Below are 24,340 nucleotides of genomic sequence, written 5' to 3'. Positions count from 1 at the left end.
TATTTAAAAAGCTTTGTAAGAATAATGCATGGGGCTGGTGTTGTGGCATAGCGGGTAAAGCTGCCACCTGCAGTGCCAGCATCCCATATGTGTGGAGTCCCGGCTGCTCCACTTCTGATCCAGCTCTCTGATTTGGCCTGCGAAAGCAGTGGAAGATGGTCCAATTCCTTGGGCCCCTGCACCCGCATGGGAAGATCCCGAAGTTCCTAGCTCCTGGCTTCGGTTCGAATCAGTGCAGATCCGGCCCTTAACGGCCATCTGGGGAATGAACCAGCAGATGGAAGACACTTCTCTGTCTCTGTCTCTCTCTCTCTGCCTCTGCCTCTTTGTAGCTCTGCCTTTTAAACAAATACATAAATCTTAAAAAAAAATGCATAATCATTGTTAAAAATAAATGCTAGAGAAAAGATAGTTATAAAGACAAAAACAATAGCCCCACCCCTCACTTTGTCTACCACTAATCTTGTTTACTCGAGGGAATCACCTTGAGTTTGGAACCATTTTTGTTTTACCTTCTTTTGTTTTAAGTTATACTTTTTTTTTTCACTTAATGATGTACATAGTTATCTACTTATTTTTCCTTTCAGACATTTCCTATTAGGGGAGATGCCTGTTATGAGACAAGAGAATCTTTGACCTTACTTCTATATCTACCTTTATCTCATGCTGGAGTTGCTCTTATTTCTCCAAGATTGCATCCAGCTCCTAGGGCCAAGGGAATATTCTAGGAGCCTTTTGTCTTCTCCCTGCAGTTTGGATAGCTTTCTCTCCAAGGCTGTTCCTCTGCTGGCATGCGTGTGTTCTCTTCTTTATTCTTAGTTGAACTGACTGTTTTCTAAATCTTGTATCGTCTTCTTTTTGTTTTTCTCACCTACATTTTGTGGGAGTATATGGTTTGGAAACTTCCTAATAAAGGGCATTTTGGGCAGAATATGTCCCTAGTCCTCCTTGTGTTATATTTGATTTATGATTTGGTTGGGTAAAGGATTCTGTATTGCAAGTCATTTTCCCTCAGAGCATAGGCATTTTCCTGAGACATTGTCAATCTCCTGTCTTTACTTCAAATAAAGAAATATTTGTTAAGTGCCTACCCAGCTGTTCTACTAAGTGCCCACAAAGTGGAGATAAATGGATTCTTTGCATACTGTCTATCTGCTTACCTTCATGTGCTAGCCATACAGTACTTTGCAAGAACATGTACTGTGGAAACTTGAATCACTGAGAAGCTACCAATACAGCAATATATATAAAACCTTCATATCCAAAAGCTTCTCTTTTTTTTAAGGTTTATTTTATTCATTTGAAAGACAGAGTTACAGAGAGAGGTAGAGACAGAGAGAGGTCTTCCATCTGCTGGTTCACTCCCCAGATGGCCGCAGCGGCTGGAGATGCGCCGATCCGAAGCCAGGAGCCAGGAGCTTCTTCTGGGTCTCCCACGTGGGTGCAGGGGCCCAAGGACTTGGCCATGTTCTACTGCCTTCCCAGGCCATAGCAGAGAGCTGGATCAGAAGACGAGCAGCCAGGACTAGAACCCGGCGCCCATATGAGATGCCGGTGCTTCAGGCCAGGGCTTTAACCTGCTGCACCACAGCACAGGCCCCCCAAAAGCTTCTGACCTTGATTTAGATTTGACCTTCATATCTTAAAGACAGGAATGAAAAACTTTTGGACACTTTTTTACTTGCATGAAGTTTGATATTAATTCACACTCTGAATAAAGGCCAGTCACTGTCAGTTTTCTCTTTCTCTCTTAAGCAGACTTTGCCATCTCTGCAAGCTTTTTACTATGAACTCATGGACCATTGAGAAGTACTAAGTGAAACACGTTTCCTGGGTTCAAACAAGTCGTGGTGAGCAATGTCAGGGTGGACTCCATTTCTATGACGTCTGTCGGGCACTGCTCACATCTGCTGTCCTGTCCTCTCCTTGAGGCCCGTGTAACTCCAAGGCAATGATTTCCAGTCAAGTGATAATTCATCCTGTTTGCCATGAAGGGAAGGAGTTGCAACCCCCGAGGATGCTTCCATTTGAGCAGGTTGGGCCAGGTTATTTAGTGGCTGGATGCCCAGTGATTGCACAATATACCACTTGGTGGGGTGTGCTTACTAGGAATTTTGTCGTGGTTGGCTAAATGGGTCTGTCACATGCCAGGCGAGCTTAATTTCTTCAGACAGACAACATATTTCTCTGTGTGGTCTTGGAAGAGCCCTCATTATTCATCTTGACTTTTGTCATTGGTAATCAGGACTACTTAATAATAGCTTGATGATATAGCCACTGTGGCCTGATTAAACAAGGAAATTCAGAAAATGAATGCTCCATATGGCCTTATTTGTCAACACTGCCATATTCATGGGTGGGACACACACACACATGCCTGTACACATGGAATTTCTGGTGTGAGACTTCGTTCCTTTGCCAGCCTTGCCATCTATCATTGCATTCCAGATCCTATGTGATTTAAATTGATAATGAGTTACAGGCTTAAAATTATATGCTATGGAATGACTCATTATGCATAGACATATTTCTATCATCCAAGTGGCTTCTTTTAATTAGAGGACTGGGAAGCTCTAAGAATGTGGATTTGTTCAATTGTGGGAGAATAATCCTTTCCTTGGTGAGCTCCGAGTTGAGTTGCACATGGTGTTGGTTATGGCTCTCTCTAATGAAACTCATTTCCTTTTTTAAAGTTTTAGTTGGTGTTGGTTTGGTGTTGCTGGCATTTAAAACTTAAACAATCCCAAGTTTTAAGCTACACTGACTTCTCAGGAGGACCCACTAAAGCCAAGATTTCCACATATACCCTTCCCTGCAGAGGTTTTGGAGAGAAATAAAACTTGAATGTGATATCTCAGACCTCAAGAGTGTCCTAGGGCTGGCTTTCTTGGCTATCCTACTTTCCTGACTTTTTCTCTCCTTTCTCCCTCAGTCCTTTTAATAGTTTCCCTTTTCTTCAAACTGCTACCATGGTGGCTTTTTAAGATGTATTTAAGCCTCAAGAAATAAAGGCACTTTGTACTTCTTAGAGTTAATGTCCCATCTGTGAATTGAGACCAGTTCATCTCTGCTTTCCAACTGTGAGTTTTTTTTTTTTTTTTTATGGGATAGATAATTCTGTGTGAAAAAAGGGTCCCACTGCCCGATGGGTTCTTAGACATCACACAGCAGGATGTCTAAGAGCCACTGCAGCTCAGGAATCCTGGGGCTGTGCAGAATGAAATGACTGAGCCAATGAGCTGGTTAGGAAAAAGATAGCAAGAGTCTTAAATTATTATTTGTTCAGGAAGAGGCTTAAGGACTCTGGGACAGATTCAACCCCTTAATTCCACACGTACACTTTTCACTGCAGCTAACATCTCACATGGTTATCTTGACTGAAGTCTTTGGAGAACACACAGAATGTGTTGATAGGTCTTATATCACACTGTAACTTGGGTGCTTGGCAGGCAAGCATACTTCTCTCTTTCAAAAAAAATTAATATTTGCTTGATTTTCTGATAAAAACGAATACTACAAAAGAATATTGCAAAACCTTGAAGTGTTTGGCAGGCTTTCCCATGTGGGTGGAAAAATGTTGTTCTGGAGCCAAACTAGAATTGCTCATAAAATATAGCATAAAAAAATCCATTTAAAAAGGAGCCTTGATCCTGAAAAAAAAATACATATGTAAATGTATAAAATAACAAAGCTTATGGACCTTACCAGCATGTATTATATAAACACAATGATGTAACCAGGATGTTATGAAAATGGTAGATCTCTGATATTAGAGATAAATGAAGTCTCTATTATGGTGAGTTTTACCTTTATCAGATTCTCACTGTGTTTGGATCTCTGTCTCTGTGCTATGGATTTGTTTGTGTCTTGCGTCTACCCACATTCTACCTCTCTCTTTGTTATATAGCCTAGCATGATGTCTTGCTGTGATGTCTTGCTTCTCAGAAAGGAAGGCTGTTTAAAGCTGGAAGATGTGTTAAGGTTGTTTTTATTCTTATTTGGCCTATAAACATTTAAGCACTTGGATAGCCCAAGTTCAGAGCCAAAATTTCTCCCCTTATGCATGCTTCCTCTGAACTTCTACTCATATCTGATTTCCATATGTCTTCCTTTTACCCAGTCATCACCTCTTACTTGTAAACGCTTCAGCACAGTTGTGGTCCCTCCTTATGCTTCATAATAAATACACAGGATAAGGGAGGATGAAGAGGGTTGTAAAGTGTTAGTTGATTGGGCAAAAGAGTCAGTATTTTCAATTAAATGATTTATTTATTTTAAGGTGTATTTATTTGAAAAGGAGAATTATAGAGAGAAGGAGAGACAGAGAGATAGAGATCGAGAACTTCCATCTGCTGGTTCATTCTGCAAAGACCCACAACAACCAGGTTTGGGCTAGGCCAAACTCAGGAACTATATTGCGAGGTTCTGCGTGGAAGGCAGGGGACCAGTGCTTGTGCTTCTGCCTTCTGCTGCCTTCCCAGGTGCATTAGGAGGAAGCTGGATCAGAAGCAGAGTAGCCGGGATTCAACTGGCACTCCGATACGGGATGCTAACATTACAAGTGGTGGCTTAACTTGCTGTGCCACAGTGTCAGTCCCTTAAGGACTTCAGTTTGTTTTTGATTTTTTTTATTAGTTAAGGAGACATAGATTAAGATGTTTTTCCTAAGCATCAGCCCATAGAGATCACTCTTCTTTTCCTCATGGCCATCTGGTCTTTCTACAGAGCACAATAAATATAGGCGATGCACTCATGAATCCCCTTAGGAAGGAATGATGTCTACATGAGTTGACTTTTTATCCTATCTCTTAGGTCCTGGCACTGTACATATTCACGGTGCTTCTTTGTTAGTTAGCCAGTGCTAATTTCCCCTAAATTAGAGGAACTACTTCTTGCTAAATGAGGGAATAGAAAGAAAAGATGCGGCAGAGCAGGTTGGGGATTGTTCCAGGTGAAGGGGATTCTACAACTTAGCAAGAGGAGTAGGAGAAATAGATTACCTTTCTCGAGTAGCATTTATTGAGGAATCAATGACGCATTTGTTGAGTCCTTCCTGTATTGCCAAAAGTCAAATAGGCAGTGTGAGAATCAATGATAGACCTGACACGTATTTTTGCCTTAACAGGAACTTAGGATCTGGTTGGGCAATCCATAGTTTGCATATCAAATGAAAGCATTATATTCGTTAGGATTGTCTGAAATACTGAAAGAGCTTTGAGAAGGAACAGATCAGTGATGCAGACAAAAGCAAGAACAAACTGAAGGAGGCATAGCACGAGCGTTGGAGGATTTTAGGTGGGGTTTGAGGCTCCTGGCCAGAGACACGAGCCACGGCCTGAGGGGCCACACTTGAAGTTTGTTAGGAAGTGAGCCTTGCTATGTAGCTGTGTTTAAGGAACATCAATGAAGGCAAATGACTTTAGACTTGATGCAGAGAGAATGTAGTGGGTTCCTAATGAAAGCGATTTGCTAGGAAGACAAATCTGCCAGTAGGGGATAGAGTGGAATGAAATAGGGAGATACTGGAAGCTATTGGATTTACTGAAAGCCCATTTTGTAGAAAAATAATTTACTGGGGGCCAGTGTTGTGGCACAGCAGTTTAAGCAGATGCCTGTGATGCCAGCATCCCATGGGAGTGTTGGTTCAAGTCCTGGCTGCCCCACTTCCAATCCAACTCTCTGCTATTGCCCCTGGGAAAGCAGCAGAAGATGGCCCAGGTACATGGGCCATCCTGTGGGAGACCCAGATGGAGTTTCTGGCTCCTGGATTCAACCTGGATCTGTCCCAGCCACTGTGGCCATCTACGGACTGAAATAGCAAATGGAAGATTCTCTCTCTCTCTGTCTTTCAAACAAATAAATGAATAAACTTTAAAAAATAATTTACTGCTGTGAAATTAATATAGCATGAAATTAATTGGTTTAAAATAAACAACTCAGTAGCATTTAGTACATTCACTCTATCTAGTTCGCAAACATTTCCATCATCCCAGAATAAAACCCCATGCCTACTAAATGTGGTTTCTTGCTATTCTCCCCTCTCTCCAGCCTTGGACAACTGCTGATTCTCTCTCTGCATTTATTGATTTTGGATATTTCAGATCAATGAGATCATGTAATTTCTGTGTTTGACTTTTTAAAAAAATATTTAATTATTTATTTGAAAGACAGTGTTGTAAGGAGGAAAGGGGGGCAGGGAGAGAGAGAGAGAGAGAGTGAAAGAGTGAAAGAGAGAGTTTCCATTCACTGGTTCACCCCCCAAGTAGCCTCAGTGGTTGGGGCTGGGCTAGGCTAAAGCCGGGAACTTCATGGATGGCAAGGGCTTGAGCACTTGGTCTTTCCCAGGTGCATTAGTGGGAGCTGGATCAGAAGTGGAGCAACTGGCAAATGAACTGGTGCCCATTTGGGATGTCGGCATATGGGATACGTCTCTTCTCTTTTCTTTTTTTAAATTCTGATTTTTAAAAAGATTTATTCATTTATTTGAAAGGCAGAGTTACAGAGAGACAGAGGCAGAGAGAGAGAAAGAGAGAGAGAGAGGGAGTTCTTCCACCCATTGGTTCACTCCCCAAATGGCTGCAGCAGCTGGAGCTAGGCCTATCCAAAGCCAGGAGCCAAGATTTTCTTCTGGGTCTCCCATGTGTCTGCAGGGACTCAAGCAGTTGGGCCATCTATTGCTTTCTCAGGCCATACCAGAGAGCTGGAGCCAAAATGGAGAAGCTGGGTCTTGAACCGGTGCTCATATGGGATGCAGGGGGCGGCTTTACCTGTTGTGTTACAATGTCAGCTCCTGTGTCTGGCTTCTTTCACTTGGCACAATGTTCTTGTTTTTTAATTTTTTTAAAAACTCACTTTTTTTTTTTTTTAAAAAGATTTATTTATTTATTTGAGAGGCCGGATTATAGGCAGAGAAAGAGAGAGAGAGACAGAGAGAGGCCTTCCATCTGCTGGTTCACTGCTCAAATGGCCACAATGGCTGGGGCTGGGCCAAGTCCAAGTCAAGATCCAGGAGCTTCATCTGGGTCTCCCACATGGGTGGCAGGGGCCGAAGCACTTGGGCCATCTTCTGCTGCTTTCCCAGGTGCATTAACAGGAAGCTGGATCAGAAGTGGAGCAACTGGGATTTAAGCTGGCACCCATATGGGGTGCTGGTGCCATAGGCAGTGGCTTTACCCACTATGCCACAACAAATATTATTATTTTTTTAAAGACTTATTTATTTGGAAGACAGAGTGATATATATAGACACACACACAGAGGGACAGAGACAGACAAACAGAGAGCAAGAGATCTTCCATCTACTGGTTCCCTTCCTAAATGGCCACAATGGCCAGGGTGGGCCAGGCCAAAGCCAGGAGGCTAGAGTTCCATTCAGATCTCCCACCTGGGTGGCATGGGCCCAAGCACTTGAGCCAACCTTTGCTACCTTCCTGGATGTATTCCAATCAGGTGCCTTCTGATCTAGGGAGCTGGATCAGAAGCCGAGCCGCTGGAACTTGAATCAGCATGTTCGGATATGGAATGTAGGTGTTGCAAGTGGCAGCTTAACTCACTGCACCATAATACCAGACCTTGACAAAGTGTATTGCTGTATCTTTGATGGGACAGTTGTGAAAGCTAGAGGCAGATGGTTGATGTAGAATAGGAGACATGCAAAAGAATAAGTATCACAAAGGCTTATTCCTGCTAATGTGGCAGTGGGAATACATGATGAGAAGCTTGATGGCGTTTCAATCCTGTTAGTTTCTAAATCCCTAGAGATTAGCAAATTGGGTAGAGTTTGGGGCCAGCCCATTGGTTCAAGTCCTAGTTACTCCTCTTCCAATCCAACTCCCTGCTAATGTGCCTGGGAAAGCAGCAGAAGATGATCCAAGTGCTTGGGCCCCTGCACCCAAGTGGGAGACACAGAGGAAGCTCCTGGCTTTGGATCAGCCCAGCTCTGGCTGTTGCAGCCATTTGGGGAGTGATTTAACAGATGGAAGACCTCTCTCTCTCTCTGCCTCTGCCTCTCTGTAACTCTGCCTTTCAAATAAATGCGTAGATTTTTTTAAAGGTTTATTTATTTATTTGAAAGTCAGAGTTACGAGAGGAGAGGCAGAGGGAGAGAGAGAGTTCTTCCATCCACTGGTTCACTCCCTAATGGCTGCAATGGCTGGAGTTGTGCTGATCCGAAGCCAGGAGCCAGGAGCTTCTTCCAGGTCTCCCACGAGGGTGCAGGGGTCCAAGGACTTGGGCCATCTTCTACTGCTTTCCTAGGCCATATCAGAGAGCTGGATTGGAAGAGGAGCAGCCAGGTCTCGAACCGGTGCCCATATGGGATGCCGGCGCTTCAGGCCAGCCCCATTCAAATAAATGTATAGATCTTTAAAAAGATTTGCAGAAAGAGTTGAGTGTAGTGATGAAAATATACAGTTTTGAATCAGATAGACCAGAGTTCAAATCTAGGCTCTGCTGCTACTTAAATCTGAAGTGCTTAGACAGATAATTGAACTCTTCTGAGCTGGAGGAGGCTTAAACAAGATAACGTTTGTGAAGGTGAAAGGTAGACAATACTCTGGCAAGGTGAGGAACACCTATCCACCTTGAGGGAGGTGGATGTGTATTCTGAGTGGGGGCAGGCAGAGAAGGACACTGAAAACTCTACAGAGAACCCATGGTTTGGGGACAGTGAATTGCTGAAGCTTGAAAAGTGAAGGAAGCGCCAGTTTATTTATTTATTCATTGACTTATTTTAATTCATTTATCTATTTTACTCTTATTCCTAAAAGAATTTATAGAGATATTCTGCAAAGATGTCTCTCATTAAAAAACAGTTTACAAAGATAGTGTATGAAGGTCCATATAGCTCAAGATCAAAAATAAGTAAAAATGAGTTTTAAGAATTATGAGAGAGGCTAGTGCTGTGGTGTATAGGGTAAAGCAGCCGCCTGCAGTGCCAGCATCCGGTATGGGTGCCGGTTTGAATTCCTGCTGCTCTACTTCTGATCCAGCTTCTTGCTAATGTGCCTGGGAAAGCAGTGGAAGATGGGCCAGGTCCTTGGGCCCCTGCACCTGTGCGAGACCTGGAAGAAGCTCCTGGCTCCTGGCTTCAGCTTGGCTCAATCTTGGCTGTTGTCACCATTTGGGAGTAAACAAGCTGATGAAGATTCTCTCTCTCTCTCTCTCTCTTCCTGTCTCTCTCTCCCCCCCACCCCTTTGTAACTCTGCCTTTCAAATAAATAAATAAATCTTTAAAAAAAAGGAAAAGAAAAAATAAGAGTAAGAACCTAAAAAGTCTCAGTGGGGTGACTCCATCAACTGAGTGCCGTGGATCTTGCTGGACAGAGGCTGTAAATCCGGCTTCGCCTTCTAGATACTATTGCTTTGTTTGACCCAGAGTCATCGCAGCGCTATTCTGCAAGTGAGGGGCTGGGGAGGGAAACTGGCAAGGAGGCTGACTTGGGACTTCACACACTGCGGGTGTGAAGTGGCTTTCTCCGGATGGATGGGTCTCTGGACTGTGCAAGCACATGTCACAGTCACATCTGTTAGCGGCTTGTATGATGCTTCGCTTAGTTTGTTTCTCAAGGGCCTGTATAAGTAGGGAAAGAGTTTGTGAGCCTTTGTGCTGTTCCTCTGTTATTTTGCATCTCACTAAGTAGTTCTTTGAAAACCACCTGCTGGAGTGATCCTCAGGAATTCGGGGTGGGGGTGGGGTGGGGAGGAGCGCTGGCCTTGGTGACTGGCACTGGAGAGTGGCTCGCTCTGCTTCACCGATGGGATGGTCCAGACAGGAGCTGAGCAGGGAACAGAGGGAAAGCATTGTCTACCTTCTCACTTTTTGGGCCCAGTCTTCAATTTGGCATCAGCATTTTGTTTGATCTAAATTGTCAGTATTTATAAATAAATAAATATGCAGATGCCTACATAATATAGATACACACAGCCATTTTTGTTCTATTTTTTCTTCCATCCCCAGCTTTATTGCAACATATTTGACACATACAAATTGTATTTATTTAAGGTGTACAAGTGATGTTTTGATATATGTGTACATTATGAAATGTTTACCACAATCAAGCTGATTGATGTATCCATTATTTCAGATACTTGTCTCTTCTTTTTTTTTTGTGGTGACAACACATAAGATCAACTCTCTTTGCAAATTGCAAATATACAACAGAGTGTTATTAACAATAGTCATGATGGATGTCCAGAATGTATTCATCCTACACAGCTGAACCTATATTTAAATGTAAACAGTCTTCAGAACTTGTAAGCCAAATATACGTCATGTTTTGATTATAGGATCTTGTCAGTCGCCCACATCTTGGTTCTGGTTGTATAAGCAGTAAGAGTCAGCACTTACTTCACACAAATTCTGCCCTGTGTTTGTGCAGCTTTGTATATTTTGAAGTGTTTCAGGATACCCATACTTTGCATTCATGGTTCTCTCAAAAACACTCTGAAGTACCTTTGGAATCATTCTCATTCTCATTCTCATTCTCATTCTCATTCTCATTCTCATTCTCATTCTCATTCGTGAATGAAGAGCAATTTAGGCCACGTTTGTATTTCTGGGAAGTGGCAAAGGCAGCGTCAGAATTTTGAACTCCACTTTTCCCATGAAAAGTAGAGAAACCTGTGGCAGCCTGGATTGGACCCTGGAACAGAGAAACAAAGCTGACATTAGTTTAAAAACTGGTAGCATTGTAATAAAATACGGAATTTCGAGGTTAGCTTTGGTTTAAACGAAGGTACACGGTCATGAATCTACAAACAGAGGGCCACGATGAACAATCTACTTCAGGTTGGGTTCTGAAGGAAGTGGAAGTAAGAATTTTAAGGTGCTGATTCAGTGGTCTGAGAACTACAGGGGGCGTTCAGGAAGAATGTCACCCACAAACAGAAGGTTAGAACCGACGGAAGAGGGGGCGCTAGCGCCCTCCTCTTGCCTGTGGGTCTGCTGTCTTCTCAAAGCTTCCGGTCCATTGAGATTTCCTCGCTTGGTGAAGCACCCCACAACTTGCTCAGTCGGAAGCCAGGAACTGGTCCCTCCCTCCCAGCGCTCTAGCCAATCAGTTTCCAGCTGCAGCGGCCTCCACCTGCGTTTCTTTGTATCTAGTGTAGGTCGCGGGCAACTGCAGGACTTTCCTACAAGTCTTTCAGCTGGTCTCACCTCTACCTGTCTCGTCCTCCTTCTTCCTGTTCTCTCGGATCATTCCCTCTCCCAGCCCTTTTCTTTCTTTTATTATAATTTTTTTAAAAGTAGAGAAAAATCCGAGAGAAGACAAAAACAAGCAACTGTATTCTAATCATCCCTGATTGACCACTGTTGGTATGTTATTTATTTGCTGTCGTTTTTTTCCTTTGAAGACAAATCACTCTTTTGTTGTTGAAAAGCAAAATGATCAACATTCCTATACAATATTCAAACAAGAAAAAGAACTACAAATATGGGTTTAGAAACCACCTCTACTCTTTTTTTTTTTAATTTTTTTTTTTTTTTTTTGACAGGCAGAGTGGACAGTGAGAGAGAGAGACAGAGAGAAAGGTCTTCCTTTGCCGTTGGTTCACCCTCCAATGGCCGCAGCGGCCGGTGCGCTGCGGCCGGCGCACCGCGCTGATCCGATGGCAGGAGCCAGGAGCCAAGTGCTTCTCCTGGTCTCCCATGGGGTGCAGGGCCCAAGGACTTGGGCCATCCTCCACTGCACTCCCGGGCCACAGCAGAGAGCTGGCCTGGAAGAGGGGCAACTGGGACAGAATCCGGCGCCCCGACTGGGATGCCGGCGCCGCAAGGCGGAGGATTAGCCTAGTGAGCCACGGCGCCGGCCTACCACCTCTACTCTTGTATTGAAGAAGTTATCCCCGTGGAATTGATGTGCAAAGTCCTGGTTGTCTAAGTCACAGAGTGAGCTCTCTGAATGAAAACTCTGCCATCGTCATTTCCATACTGAAATTACTTTAATGTTCTAATCGAATCACGCTAAAATCATCAGGCAAACCCAGTCCCAGGGACAGTCTCTAACACCAGCTGACCACTGCTCTTACGTGAAGAACAGCACAAGACTGGAAAGTTGTCTCTTCCAAGCGGAGCCTAAGAGGACATGAGAACTGAAATATAATGTGAAATATAATGTGCTACCCTGGACGGGATCCTGGAGCAGAAAAGGACATTTGTGGAAAAACTGGGGAAATCTGAGTACAATGTGGAATTTAGTGAGCAGAAATGAACCATTGTTGGTTTCTTACTTTTGACAAAAGCAACATGGCCATGGAAGATGTTAACATTCGGGAAAATTGGTGGAAGGATGTAGGGAACTCTGTCCTATCATTGGAATTTTTCTGTACATATAAAATTATTTCACAGCAACAAGGTAAATGTGTACAAATTATACATAACAGATGACTTATAATACATATATAATTATATGTGAGTAGCTGTAGGATACTTCAAAAAGTTCATGGAAAATGAATTAAAAGCCGAATTTATTTTGGTGCAAAGAATTTTGAAATGCATGCATAGGTTTTGTTTTTTTTTTTTTTTTTTTTTTTACAGGTAGAGTGGACAGAGAGAGAGAGAGAGACAGAGAGAAAGGTCTTCCTTTTGCTGTTGGTTCACCCTCCAATGGCCGCCGCGGCCGGCACATCGCGCTGATCCAAAGGCAGGAGCCAGGTGCTTCTCCTGGTCTCCCATGGGGTGCAGGGCCCAAGCACTTGGGCCATCCTCCACTGCACTCCCGGGCCACAGCAGAGAGCTGGCCTGGAAGAGGGGCAACCGGGACAGAACCCGGCGCCCCGACCAGGACTAGAACCTGGTGTGCCGGTGCTGCAAGGCGGAGAATTAGCCTATTGAGGCGCGGTGCCGGCCCCAAACATCTTTCTAAACCAGTGCCATGCATAGTTTTTTTTTTTAAATAATTTTCATGAACTTTTTGAAGACCCCCCTGTAGGGGTAGGCTTAAAAAATTTTTGCACCAAAATAAATGTATTTTTAAATTCTATTTTCTGCAAACTTTTGGTAGTGCTCTTACATATATTCAAGACATGTGTGTGCTTGTGTGTGTATGTGCACACTCAATTTGCACAGGAAAAAGAGAATCTACAGTGACAGCTCTTAGCATTTAGGAGGAGGTTTATACTCTTTTTTTCATGGTCCAGGACCCACATTCCTTTCTCTAGTATGCCCTGCCACAAACCCCCCACACTAAGACACCTCCTTCAGTGGACTCGTAGGGAACCACCAATCTAGTCGAGCTCATTATAGTGGATCTACTTCCCTCCTGTTTCCTTTTTCAGCGTCACCTCCCATTTCCCCCCCTCCAGTATTTACTTCCAAATCTCTGTATTCCCTTCCCCTACCACCATCCTGAGGGAGACCACCCCCTCAGCTCGTGGAACTTACTAGCATAGCTTCCCCACTTTTGTCTCCCTCTACTGCATTCTCCATTCAACAGCTACTGTGATCTCTTAAAAGAATCAACTTAATCTTGTGTTTCTTAAAACTTTCAATGGGTTCTCTTTGTTCTTAGAATAAAATCCAAAAAGTCAGGGCTGGCGCTGTGGCACAGAAGGTTAAGTCGCGCCGGCATCCCATATGGGCTCCAGTTTGAGTCCTGGCTGCTCCGCTTCTGATCCAGCTATTTTCTATGGCCTGGGAAAGCAACAGAGGATGGCCTAGGCCCTTGGGCCCCTGCACCCACATGGGAGACCTGGAAGAAGCTCCTGGCTTTGGTCTGGCCCAATCCTGGGCATTGCAGCCATTTGGGGGAGTGAACCAGTGGATGGAGGCTCTCTCTGTGTAATTGTTTCAAAATAAATAAATAAATAAATATATTTTTAAAAAAACCAAAAAGCCCTGCAGCCTCATTGCTCCAAGGAGCTCTGGGACAGCATTTCTGCAGCAGACATGAGGCTGGGGTGCAGTGATCAGAGAAGGCATTCTCTCTTCCAGCTGCCTGCTCTTGTCCCATTTTCTTCACTGGTTATGTCCTACTAATGCTCCATCTTGCCAGTCTAGAAGAATTTTCCGTGATCTGTCAACACTCTCATCCTGCTCCCCAACTTCCATTACCGGTTTCTGTCCAGTATGAGTACAGAGATTGCTGTCTCTTCCTGGTTAAGAGCCAGTCTGCCCGGGTTTGACTAGAACTCCTTTACCAGCTGTGTGACCATGGACAAGTGGCTTGGCCTCTCTGTGTCTGTTTTCTCATCAGTGGTGAGGGAGTCTAATTAGTACAGTGTTTAGAACATCTCCTGGCAACAAGTAGGGTTCAGAAATAGCAGTAGCTAGGCTATAATCTGTTCTGTGCCTGCATAACCCTGGACATAAATACAATGAATGTATTATGTTGGCACCACTGGGTCTCCGGTGTCTAACACAAATATTTGTTGAATAACTATAATTTCCTTTGTCTGGAATGCAATTCCAGTCTTTTTTTTTAATTCCTTTCTTTCTTTTCTTCTTCTTCTTTTTTTTTTTAAAGAAATAACAGTGTGTGTATATATATATATATTTTTTTTTTTTTTTGACAGGCAGAGTGGACAGTGAGAGAGAGAGAGACAGAGAGAAAGGTCTTCCTTTACTGTTGGTTCACCCTCCAAATGGCTGCCAGGGCCAGCGCACTGTGGCCGGCGCTGTGCCGATCTGAAGCCAGGAGCCAGGTGCTTCCTCCTGGTCTCCCATGCAGGTGCAGGGCCCAAGCACTTGGGCCATCCTCCACTGCCTTCCCGGGCCACAGTAGAGAGCTGGCCTGGAAGAGGGGCAACTGGGACAGAATCTGGAGCCCCAACTGGGACTAGAACCTGGGGTGCTGGTGCCGCAGGCGGAGGATTAGCCTAGTGAGCTACGGCGCCGGCAACAGTATATCTCTTTTAAAAATTATTTTATTTATTTGAAAGGCAGAGTTGCAGAGAGAGGTTGAGGGAGAGAGAGAGAGAGAGAGATCTTCCATCTACCAGTTCACTCCCCAAGTCACCAGGCTGAAGCCAGGAGCCAGGAGCTTTATCCGGGTCTCCCTTGTGGGTGCAGGGGGCTCAAGGACTTGGGCCATCCTCTGCTGTTTTCCCAGGTACATTAGCAGGGAGCTGGATCAGAAGTGGAGCAGCCAGGAATCGAACCGGTGCCCATATGGGATGCTGGTGCTGCAGGCTGGGGCTATTAACTTGTTGTGCCACAATGCTGGCCCCAGCAACAGTGTATCTTGATTAAGGTAAAATGGCATTCAGAATGGATCGCACAGGAAGCCCAACTGTATGCTAACCCTGTCTCTCTCTTCCCATGTCAGATCCTTGTACCAACCTTGGTACAGGTTTTCTCATTGGACAGTAAGCTCTATTAGCTCAACAGGTGACTGAACACAAATGCACACTAGAGAAGATGAGAGCAAGAAAGAACCCCGGCGCTTGCTCCACCTCCTTCCCAACGGATGAAGATGATACCTAGTAGGTTTCAAAATGGAAGGTCACATGTTTTTTTACATTTCAGAGATATTAAAAAATCAACTCAGAGTGCAGTAGATTGTGAGCAGAGAGAATTTCTTTTTTTTTTAAATATTTTTTAGTCTGCAAATGACAGCTCATCTTGGATCAGAGTGGGCAACTCAGCTGCAGTCTGTCCTACAGGGAAGAGCTTCATTGGACGGGTCTGGACTACTGGGACGCCCCACGTGTGACTTCTCCTGGCCGTGGGGGTGGTTTCGAAGCGATTTCCTTCCATTTTGGTTTTCACTCAACAATAGTGAAGGAGGTTCCAGGCATATGACCAGGTAAAGCCAAAACAATTCAGAACCATGTTAATGTAGCAGCTACTTCTAAAAGAGAATATAAAAATTCAGACAAAACAACAAATAAACTAAACAACCACGTTTTTCAAAGCCCCAATATAGTCACAGAAGATTAAAATAAGAGCCAAATTCACTGATTTGTTAGTACTGTGAATTTTATTTATATGAAAGGCAGAAAGAGAGAGAGAGACAGAGAGACAGAGGGGTTCCTATCTGCTGGTTCACCCCTCAAATGCCAGAGAGCTGAGAGCTCAATCCAGATCTCCCACATGGGTGGCCAGGGACCCAAGTGCTCGATCCATAAATTCACTGCCTCCCAGAGGATGTATATTAGCAGGAAGGAGGACCCAGCAGTGAGCCAGCACTGTGATAACTTATATGGGCATTCCAAGATAATGTCTTAATCACCATGCCAAATAGCTACAGAACTTGTGTTTTATACTTAAGTCACTTTTGTAAATAAGACTTCATTTGAGGACATTTTAAAACATTTAATACAGAAACTTTTGTATCTTGAAATGTATCTTGGGTGGGCGTTTGGTGGAGCTGTGAAGATGCCGCTAGAGACTTCTGCACCCTATAACCAGAGTACCAGGGCTGAGCCCTGGCTCTGCTTCCAGTTCCAGCTTCCTGTTAAACTGTGCCCTGGGAGGCAGCAGGTGATGGCCAGCTGTTTGGGTCCCTGCCACCTATAAAAGAGACTTGGATGGAGTTCCAGGCTCTTGGCTTAGGCCTGACCCAGCCCTGGCTGCTGCAGGCTTTTGGGAGGGATTAATCAGTAGAGAGAAGATCTCTCCTCTTTATTTCTCCACCTTTCTAAATAATAAGTAAATTAAAAATTACAAAACATGTTCCTCCTACAGGAACCAGATATTCAGGACTGCAACCTTCGTCTTTATTTTTCCCGCTGGCTTCATGGAGGAACCAACAACCCACTGACCTTGGTGAATTGCAGATTTTCAGTGTGTGCAGCCGTGTTTCCATCACGAGTGTGGTACAACACTGCACGTGCACCCGTGTGTTTGGGTGGTGAGCCTGCGATTGAGAGGCGGCCTGCGTTTAGTGGAAGGAGAGTGAGGTGTCGCCATTGTCATGTTGTCTGTAGCAGGCAACCTCACCACAGCAGTAGAAGACTTTCTTCAAAGATGAAACCAGCTTGGGGGCCGGCCCTGTGGCACAGCGGGTTAACACCCTGGCCCAAAGAGCTGGCATCCCATATGGGCGCGGGTTTGAGACTCGGCTGCTCCACTTCCAGTCCAGCTCTCTGCTATGGCCTAAGAAAGCAGTAGTAGATGGCCCAAGTCCTTGGAACCCTGCACCTACGTGGGAGACCTGGAAGAAGCTCCTGGCTCCTGGCTTTGGATCGGCGCAGCTCTGGCCTTAGTGGCCAACTGGGGAGTGAACCATTGGATGGAAGACCTCTCTCTCTCTCTCTCTGCTTCTCCTCTCTCTGTGTAACTCTGACTTTCAAATAAATAAATAAATCTTTTAAAAAAAGATGAAGCCAGCTTAATGATAAAAGATGGCTACCCTGAGGTTTAAAAAGAGTCTTCAGGAAGAGAGTCTGAGAAATTAAAATCTGCAAGTTCCAGCTCTCCCAGAAGGACAAGCACAGGGCCATATTGAGGCTTTTTTTTTTTTTGGATTTTTTATTTTATTTATTTATTTATTTTTGACAGGCAGAGTAGACAGTGAGAGAGAGACAGAGAGAAAGGTCTTCCTTTATTGTTGGTTCACCCTCCAATGGCCACCGCAGCCGGTGCGCTGTGGCTGGCGCTGTGCCGATCCGAAGCCAGGAGCCAGGTGCTTCTCCTGGTCTCCCATGGGGTGCAGGGCCCAAGCACTTGGGCCATCCTTCACTGCACTCCCGGGCCACAGCAGAGAGCTGGCTTGGAAGAGGGGCAACCGGGACAGAATCCGGCGCCCGACTGGGACTAGAACCCCGTGTGCCGGCGCCACAAGGCAGAGGATTAGCCTAGTGAGCCACGGCGCCGGCCCATATTGAGGCTTAATTTCCTTCTAAAGACTTTACACGAGAATCAGAGTCACAGAGATTTTGACCAGACTGCCAAAGCCCTCCGGGCAGGCTCCTCAGCAGCCGATGTAAAAAGAGTGAATTGGACAAGATGATGGAGTCAATTTGGCTAATTCTTCAGGTATTGCAGTTTCTTTCATTTTTCAGTCAGTTTGGGGGGTTAATTATAAAAGCAAAGAAAATAAGATTTACATGCTAGAATCTTTTTTTTTTTTTTTTTTTGACAGGCACAGTTAGTGAGAGAGAGAGAGAGATGGAGAGAAAGGTCTTCCTTCCATTGGTTCACCCCTCAAGTGGCTGCTACGGCCGGCGCATTGCGGCCAGCACGCTGCGCAGATCCGAGGCCAGGAGCCAGGAGCTTCCTCTGGGTCTCCCACGTGGGTGCAGGGGCCCAAGGACTTGGGACATCCTCCACTGCTTTCCCAGGCCACAGCAGAGAGCTGGATTGGAAGTGGAGCAGCCAGGTCTTGAACCCGTGCCTATATGGGATGCCGGAACTTCAGGCCAGGGCCTTAACCTACTGCGCCACAGCACCGGCCTCACATCCTAGAGTCTTTCCAGGGGACTTACACACAGCTAAGTGAAGATTGGGAAGCAAGATAAGGGCTGGAGCTCCTGCAGCTTATTCAAAATGTGCTCGTCTTTTGGTTTTAAAAATTAAAACCAGAGACGGAGAAAAAGAGAGGGGTAAGAGAGGGGGAGAGTGAGGCTGAGCTTCCATCTGTGGGTTTATCCACAGGTGCTTGCAGTGGTGGCACTGGACCAGGCTGAGGCTGGGAGCTGGGAACCCAGTCTAGGTCTCCCATGTGTGTGACAGGGACCTAACTACTTGAGCCATCAGGGGTGCATCCTAGGGTGTGTGTGGGTGGGTAGAGAATTGGAGTCAGGAGTGGAGCCAGGCCTCAAAACTAGGTACTCTGACGTGGGATGTGGGAGTCTTAACTGCTAGGCCATACTCCTTTCCCTGTGTTCATTTTCTTACAGATTTCTCATTTAAAAAAAAAAAAAAGCTCCTAAGTTAAGTTTTGTGTAGTAAAATGTAATTAATAAGCATATGCTTCTCCTGAGCATGACATGAATCCATGTGATAAATCATCAGCTGTCACTCTGGAATTTTGGTCATATGATACATTGAAAAGTTGATGCAGCTTTTGTTTTGATAAACAGAGCCCCAGTTGTCTGTGTTATTGGGAACTATTGGAAGAAAAATGTAGTGGAGAAAACCCACAAATCTAGAAAAAGCAACAAACCATCTGCATTTTTTTTTAAAAGATTTATTTATTTATTTGAAAGGCAGAGTTACAGAGGCAGAGAGAAAGATAGAGAGAGAGGTCTTCCATCTGCTGGTTCCCTTCCCAATTGGCCGCAACGGCTAGAGCTGAGCCGATCTGAAGCCAGGAGCCAGGAGCTTCTTCTGGGTCTCCCACGTGGGTGCAGGGGCCCAAGGACTTGGGCCATCTACTACTGCTTTCCTAGGCCATAGCAGAGAGCTGGATGGGAAGTCCATTCACATTTTTGATTCTGATACACCAATGGAAGATTAAGAGAGTAACCATATTACCTAGTGCTAGCCATGGAAACTCAAAATGTGCTTTGTGAGGTGGGCTTTTTCTTGATGCCTAGGACACTGGTTAGGATGCCTGCAGCCTATAGCTGAGTGCCTGCATTCAAGTCTATGCTTCTGATTCTGGCTTCCTGCCAGTGTGTGCTGTGGAAGGCAAATGGTGATGACTCAAGTACTTTAGTCTCTGCCACCCATGTGGGAGGCAATTCCAGGGTCCTGGCTTCGACCCAGTCCAGCCCTGGCTGTTGGGGGGCATTTGAGAGGTGGACTAACAGATGGAAAATTTTTCTGTGTCTATCTCTGACTTTCAAATGATAAATGAATGAAAATTAATAAAACAAAAGAAAAACAAATCTGCTTGTGACCCCACAGATATACTTGCACGAATGCCCAAGGATATAAAAATAAAGACATTTGTTTCTATGTTGCTTATAATAACAAAAATTTGCAAGCATCTCAATTATCTATCAGGACATTAACATGGTATGTGATTTACATCTGTACGGTTACATAGGTGCAACCATAGTATAGACATTAAAATGCCTAACATCTACTATTTGTTAATGAATTGAAAAGACTACTTACTAGTTAAGATGCTAGAGTTAAAGAAGAGGGAACAGGACACTCAAGCTAAGGGTTCTCCTGGAGTTGGTAAGTGGAGAAGGCAAAGAGGAATGCATAAGATAATTTCAAGTAGCTGTTTTATCAAGAAACAGAACTGAGTGACAAGGGCATAGAGAGTGACTTAGTCAAGGAAGGCCCAGGATGTGGACTGGGGCTGGGTGACAGGCAGCCCTGGGGACTAAAGTTCTAGGCACACGAAAGCGCATGCAAGCGCTCTCAGGCGGACTGAGTTTGCTGTGCTCCTGCACAGAGAGAGCCTGTGCAGTTGGCCAACCCCTGATGCGCGAGAAGTCCTCAGAAGAGACATCAAGGAGGACTTTGCAGGCCATAGTGAGGACTTTGCATTAATTCTGCATGCAAGGGAGGGACGCCAATGGAGAGATCCAAGCAGGACAGTAACATGATCTAATCATTGCTATAAAAATCAGGCTGTCAATATATGCTGTCCAGGGCTGCCTGGAGGCAGGGGCAGTCATCAGGTGAGAACTTGGACTCTTACCTGAAAGATGATGGTAACTTGGGCCACGATGCAGGCTGTGGCAATGGCGATAAGTGGATTTACCAGCATTAGAAAATATATATATATAATATATATATATATTTGTTTTTGTTACATTTGAAAGGCACACCCACACACCCACACACCTACACACACACACACACACACACACAGAGAGAGAGAGAGAGAGAGATAGGGACAGGCAAAGAGAGATGCTACATCCACTGATTTTCTCCTCAAATGCCTGAAATAGCCAGGATTGGGCCAAGCTGGGTCAGAAGCCTGGGACTGGATCCAGGCCTCCCATGTGAATAACAAGGACCCGGGTATTTGAGACGCCACCTGCTGCCTCCCAGGCTGCGCGTTAGCAGAACTGTGGAAATGGCAGCAGAGCTGAGGCTGGGGCGCAGGCACGCAGGTAGGGCATTCAGGCGTTCTCAGTGATGACTTCATCACTGTGCCAAACGCTTGCCCCTGGGTTCTCTCTCAGACAATGATATTGGTTAGACCTTAAGCTTCAAGTTCCTTGACTTGAAATCGAATTTGGGTTCTTGGGGCTGGTGCTGTGGCATAGCGGGTAAAGCCACCACCTCCAGTGCCGGCATCCCATATGGGCACTGATTCGAGTCTCGGCTGCTCCTCTTCTGATCCAGCTCTCTGCTGTGGCCTGGGATAGCAGTAGAAGATGGCCCAAGTCCTTGGGCCCCTGCACCCACATGGGAAACCCGGAGGAAGCTCCTGGCTTCGAATTGGCCCAGCTCCAGCTGTTGCGGATAACTGGGGAGTGAACCAGCAGATGGAAGACTCTGTCTCTCTCTCTCTCTGCCTCTTCTTCTCTCTCTGTGTAACTCTGACCTTAAATAAACTAAATCTTTTTTAAAAAATTTGGGGCCAGTGCCTCGACTCACTAGGCTAATCCTCCACCTATGGCTCCAGCATCCCGGGTTCTAGTCCCGGTTGGGGCGCCGGGTTCTGTCCCGGTTGCCCCTCTTCCAGGCCAGCTCTCTGCTGTGGTCTGGGAGTGCAGTGGAGGATGGCCCAAGTGCTTGGGCCCTGCACCCGCATGGGAGACCAGGAGGAAGCTCCTGGCTCCTGGCTTTGGATTGGCACAGCGCCGGCCGTGACGGCCATTTGGGGGTGAACCAACGGAAGGAAGACCTTTCTCTCTGTCTCTGTCTCTCTCTCACTGTCTAACTCTGCCTGTCAAAAAAAAAAGTTGGGGTTCTTAGACTCAAACACTTCGTTTTCCTCCTTCGAGTATGGACAGGAGTAATGTTGGCTGTCTCTTTTAGCAGGGGTGTTGTTAAGATTAAACAAGATAAAACCAGTGACAGCATTTGGCAACTGTGAACACGCTGTGCAAATCCAAGGTATTTCTACGGTTAATTCAGAGAGATTGCAGTTGCAAAGTATGGTGGGGGGGGTAGGCTCCCTCCTCCCGCAGTCATGTTGACAACATCAGTGAAATCTTCTCAATTTCAGTTTTCAGTTTCAGTAGGCAAAATGCATCTGGTAACACCAGTCAAAGCATAGCATGAAGTGTAATGGGGGGGGGGGGCAGGGAGGGCCAACTAATTAACAATCACAAAATAACAGGCAAATGAGCTGCTAAACAAGTGATACAGAAAGCGAAGTATTTTCTGACGCCTCTCTGGCACAGGGGAATGATTTCGTGAAGCCAGGATTCTCCCAGGGGTTAAACTCTTCCTGTTTATCAGGGAGCATCTCTGGGGCTACTTGCAATGGCAGGCCTTGGGAGAAAGTGCCAGAAGTCTTGGCTTTTAGTAACCTCTACGTTTCTGAATTGAGACATGGGAAATGGCTAGAACCTTCAAGGAATGTAATTCATTCCTTTCACACTTCAAGAACCACAACTGCAGGGAAGGAATGAGAGCGCCAGTCTTAGGCAAAATTGTTGTGATCAGAAACATATGGTGTGAAATATGGGTGTGAATGGAGACATCCTGTCAATTCACTTCTTGCATTTTTTGATTGCCTTCAAGCAGTGCATTTTAACGGAGGTCCAACTCATGTTTTGAAGCTAGCGTTGGGAAGGATTTGAAGAATTTTAAAACATTCCGCACATCTGCCCGCCTTGCCCCCTCCCCCACCTGTTTTTGATGGGGAGCATAAGGTCGGAAGGCCCTTTTCCAGGAAGGGCCAGATGGATAGAAGGGCAGAGAAGGCCTGTATGGTCAATAATGATTTATTAATCCTGAAGCCACACTACAGCATGGCTATTTCTTCTGTTAAAGTCTGATTGACGTCAATGACTTTGAACATGCATACTGATTGCCTTTGAGTTCAATCTTATCTTGGTTTCATCATACCACTCAGCACCTCCCTTTACCTTCAAACAATGGCCCCAGCAAGCCGGTGCTGAGCATGCCCTAGGCTTACTTTCTTAGGGGAAAATTGGGCATTACCTCACTTCCTGAAAACGTGTCCAACAGAAACAGAGCACTTCTCTCTATGAAAAGCAGACAGCAATGTTAACATTTACCAATTTGGTTGGTGATTTGCTCAATTCCAGGACCATAGAATATTTGTAGTAGGGCTAAGTGTGTACCCGGGTATTTTAAGGGAGTCTTTCTTGCTCTTGTACGTATTTTTAGCAAGTGAGAAATAGCGATCTTCCATAGAAAACAGATGTGAGGTTTGCACAAAATTAACACAATTTGGCCTTTGCTAGGCAAAATGGAAGTAGTGAGTGATGCAATATTTCAACTGGAAGATATTTTATAGGACATTAACATAGCGAGTTAGAAGAATGCTCTTTGCAAGCAAAAATATTGGTTCATTAAAAAAAAGCTTGTTGAAATAGAATTGTCCGTAAGTTATTATTGCTATGCCCACGAAAATATTTTCTGTTTAAATTCATAACAAACATTCTAAGGCAGAGAAATGTCTTTTCTATGTCCCATTTAACAATATAATAACCTTGCTTTCAAAATCTCATTTTATTCCAGCTGGAAGACATAGGATCTTGTTATACAAAACAACGACTTCATCTCTACCAAGACTTATTATGGGAATATGTGGTTGTAAGTTTGTCTGGAGGATATAAGGCACAGTCCTTGCCTAGTTTGGACTATGTGCCATGCAGGTAAAGCCTCATTTCAGGGGAATATGTAAAAGCTATTTCAATAAAGTTATCAGCATAGTTGGTTTCGTAAGACATTTGTAGCTTTCAATAGAATTGTGTTCTTTTCCATCATTCTGCAATGAGATACCAAATAATATTATTAATAAGCAATCCATCCCATGCTTAGTAAAAATATGGAAGAAGGATGTGAGGTCAAATTGTGGGCGTGTTATTTAAAGTCTGTTTATATATTTTTATTTGTTTGAAAGGCAGAGAGACAGACAGAGGTTCACTCCCCAGTTCAATCCCCACTCTCCAGTGGTTCACTCCCCAAATGGCCACAATGGCTGGAGCTGGCCAGACCAAAGCCAGAAGCTCTGGGGATCCCACATAGGTAACAGAGACTCAACCACTTGAGGCATTAATGGTCTGCTGCCCACTAACCCCAGCCTCCGACCCCACCAATGGATGCATAGTAGCAGGAATGCTATATCAAAAGCAGAGTAGTTGGGATACGGGTGTCCCCGGCAGCAGCTTAACTGGCTGTACCACGATCCCTGCCCTGGCATGTGCTTTGGGGTGCAGACACTGAAGCTTGAATGTATGATCTTCACAAGGTCACCTGACAGGCGATTCCGTGAAGAGGATGCCCAAGACTATGCAGCTATGACCACACAAATACACTCCTGCCCTGTGAGCTTCCTCCCTGTAGGGCTTGGAGATGCTCCTTCCTCTGACTGAAGCTCACCCTGCTCCTTCCTCTGTCTTC

General features: G+C 45.0%; 1 long non-coding RNA gene across 2 annotated transcripts; it reads left to right on the top strand.

Annotated features, from left to right (window-relative positions):
- Positions 1-15,266: 15,266 nt before the first annotated feature.
- LOC127492117 (uncharacterized) lies at positions 15,267-23,592 on the top strand. Of its 2 annotated transcripts, XR_016212840.1 has the most exons (3): positions 15,543-15,746; positions 21,779-21,856; positions 23,456-23,592. It is a non-coding gene; the product is annotated as an uncharacterized LOC127492117 (long non-coding RNA). The 2 variants fall into 2 exon arrangements; XR_016212839.1 differs by lacking the exons at positions 21,779-21,856; positions 23,456-23,592 and adding an exon at positions 16,628-17,263 and having other exon boundaries at positions 15,267-15,746.
- Positions 23,593-24,340: the final 748 nt, after the last annotated feature.

Source organism: Oryctolagus cuniculus, chromosome 9 (assembly GCF_051225735.1).
Source record: "Oryctolagus cuniculus isolate XC-2025 breed Fujian yellow rabbit chromosome 9, ASM5122573v1, whole genome shotgun sequence".
NCBI lineage: Eukaryota > Metazoa > Chordata > Mammalia > Lagomorpha > Leporidae > Oryctolagus > Oryctolagus cuniculus.
Note: the sequence above shows the minus strand (reverse complement) of the source record. Positions and strands in the feature narration are given on the sequence as shown.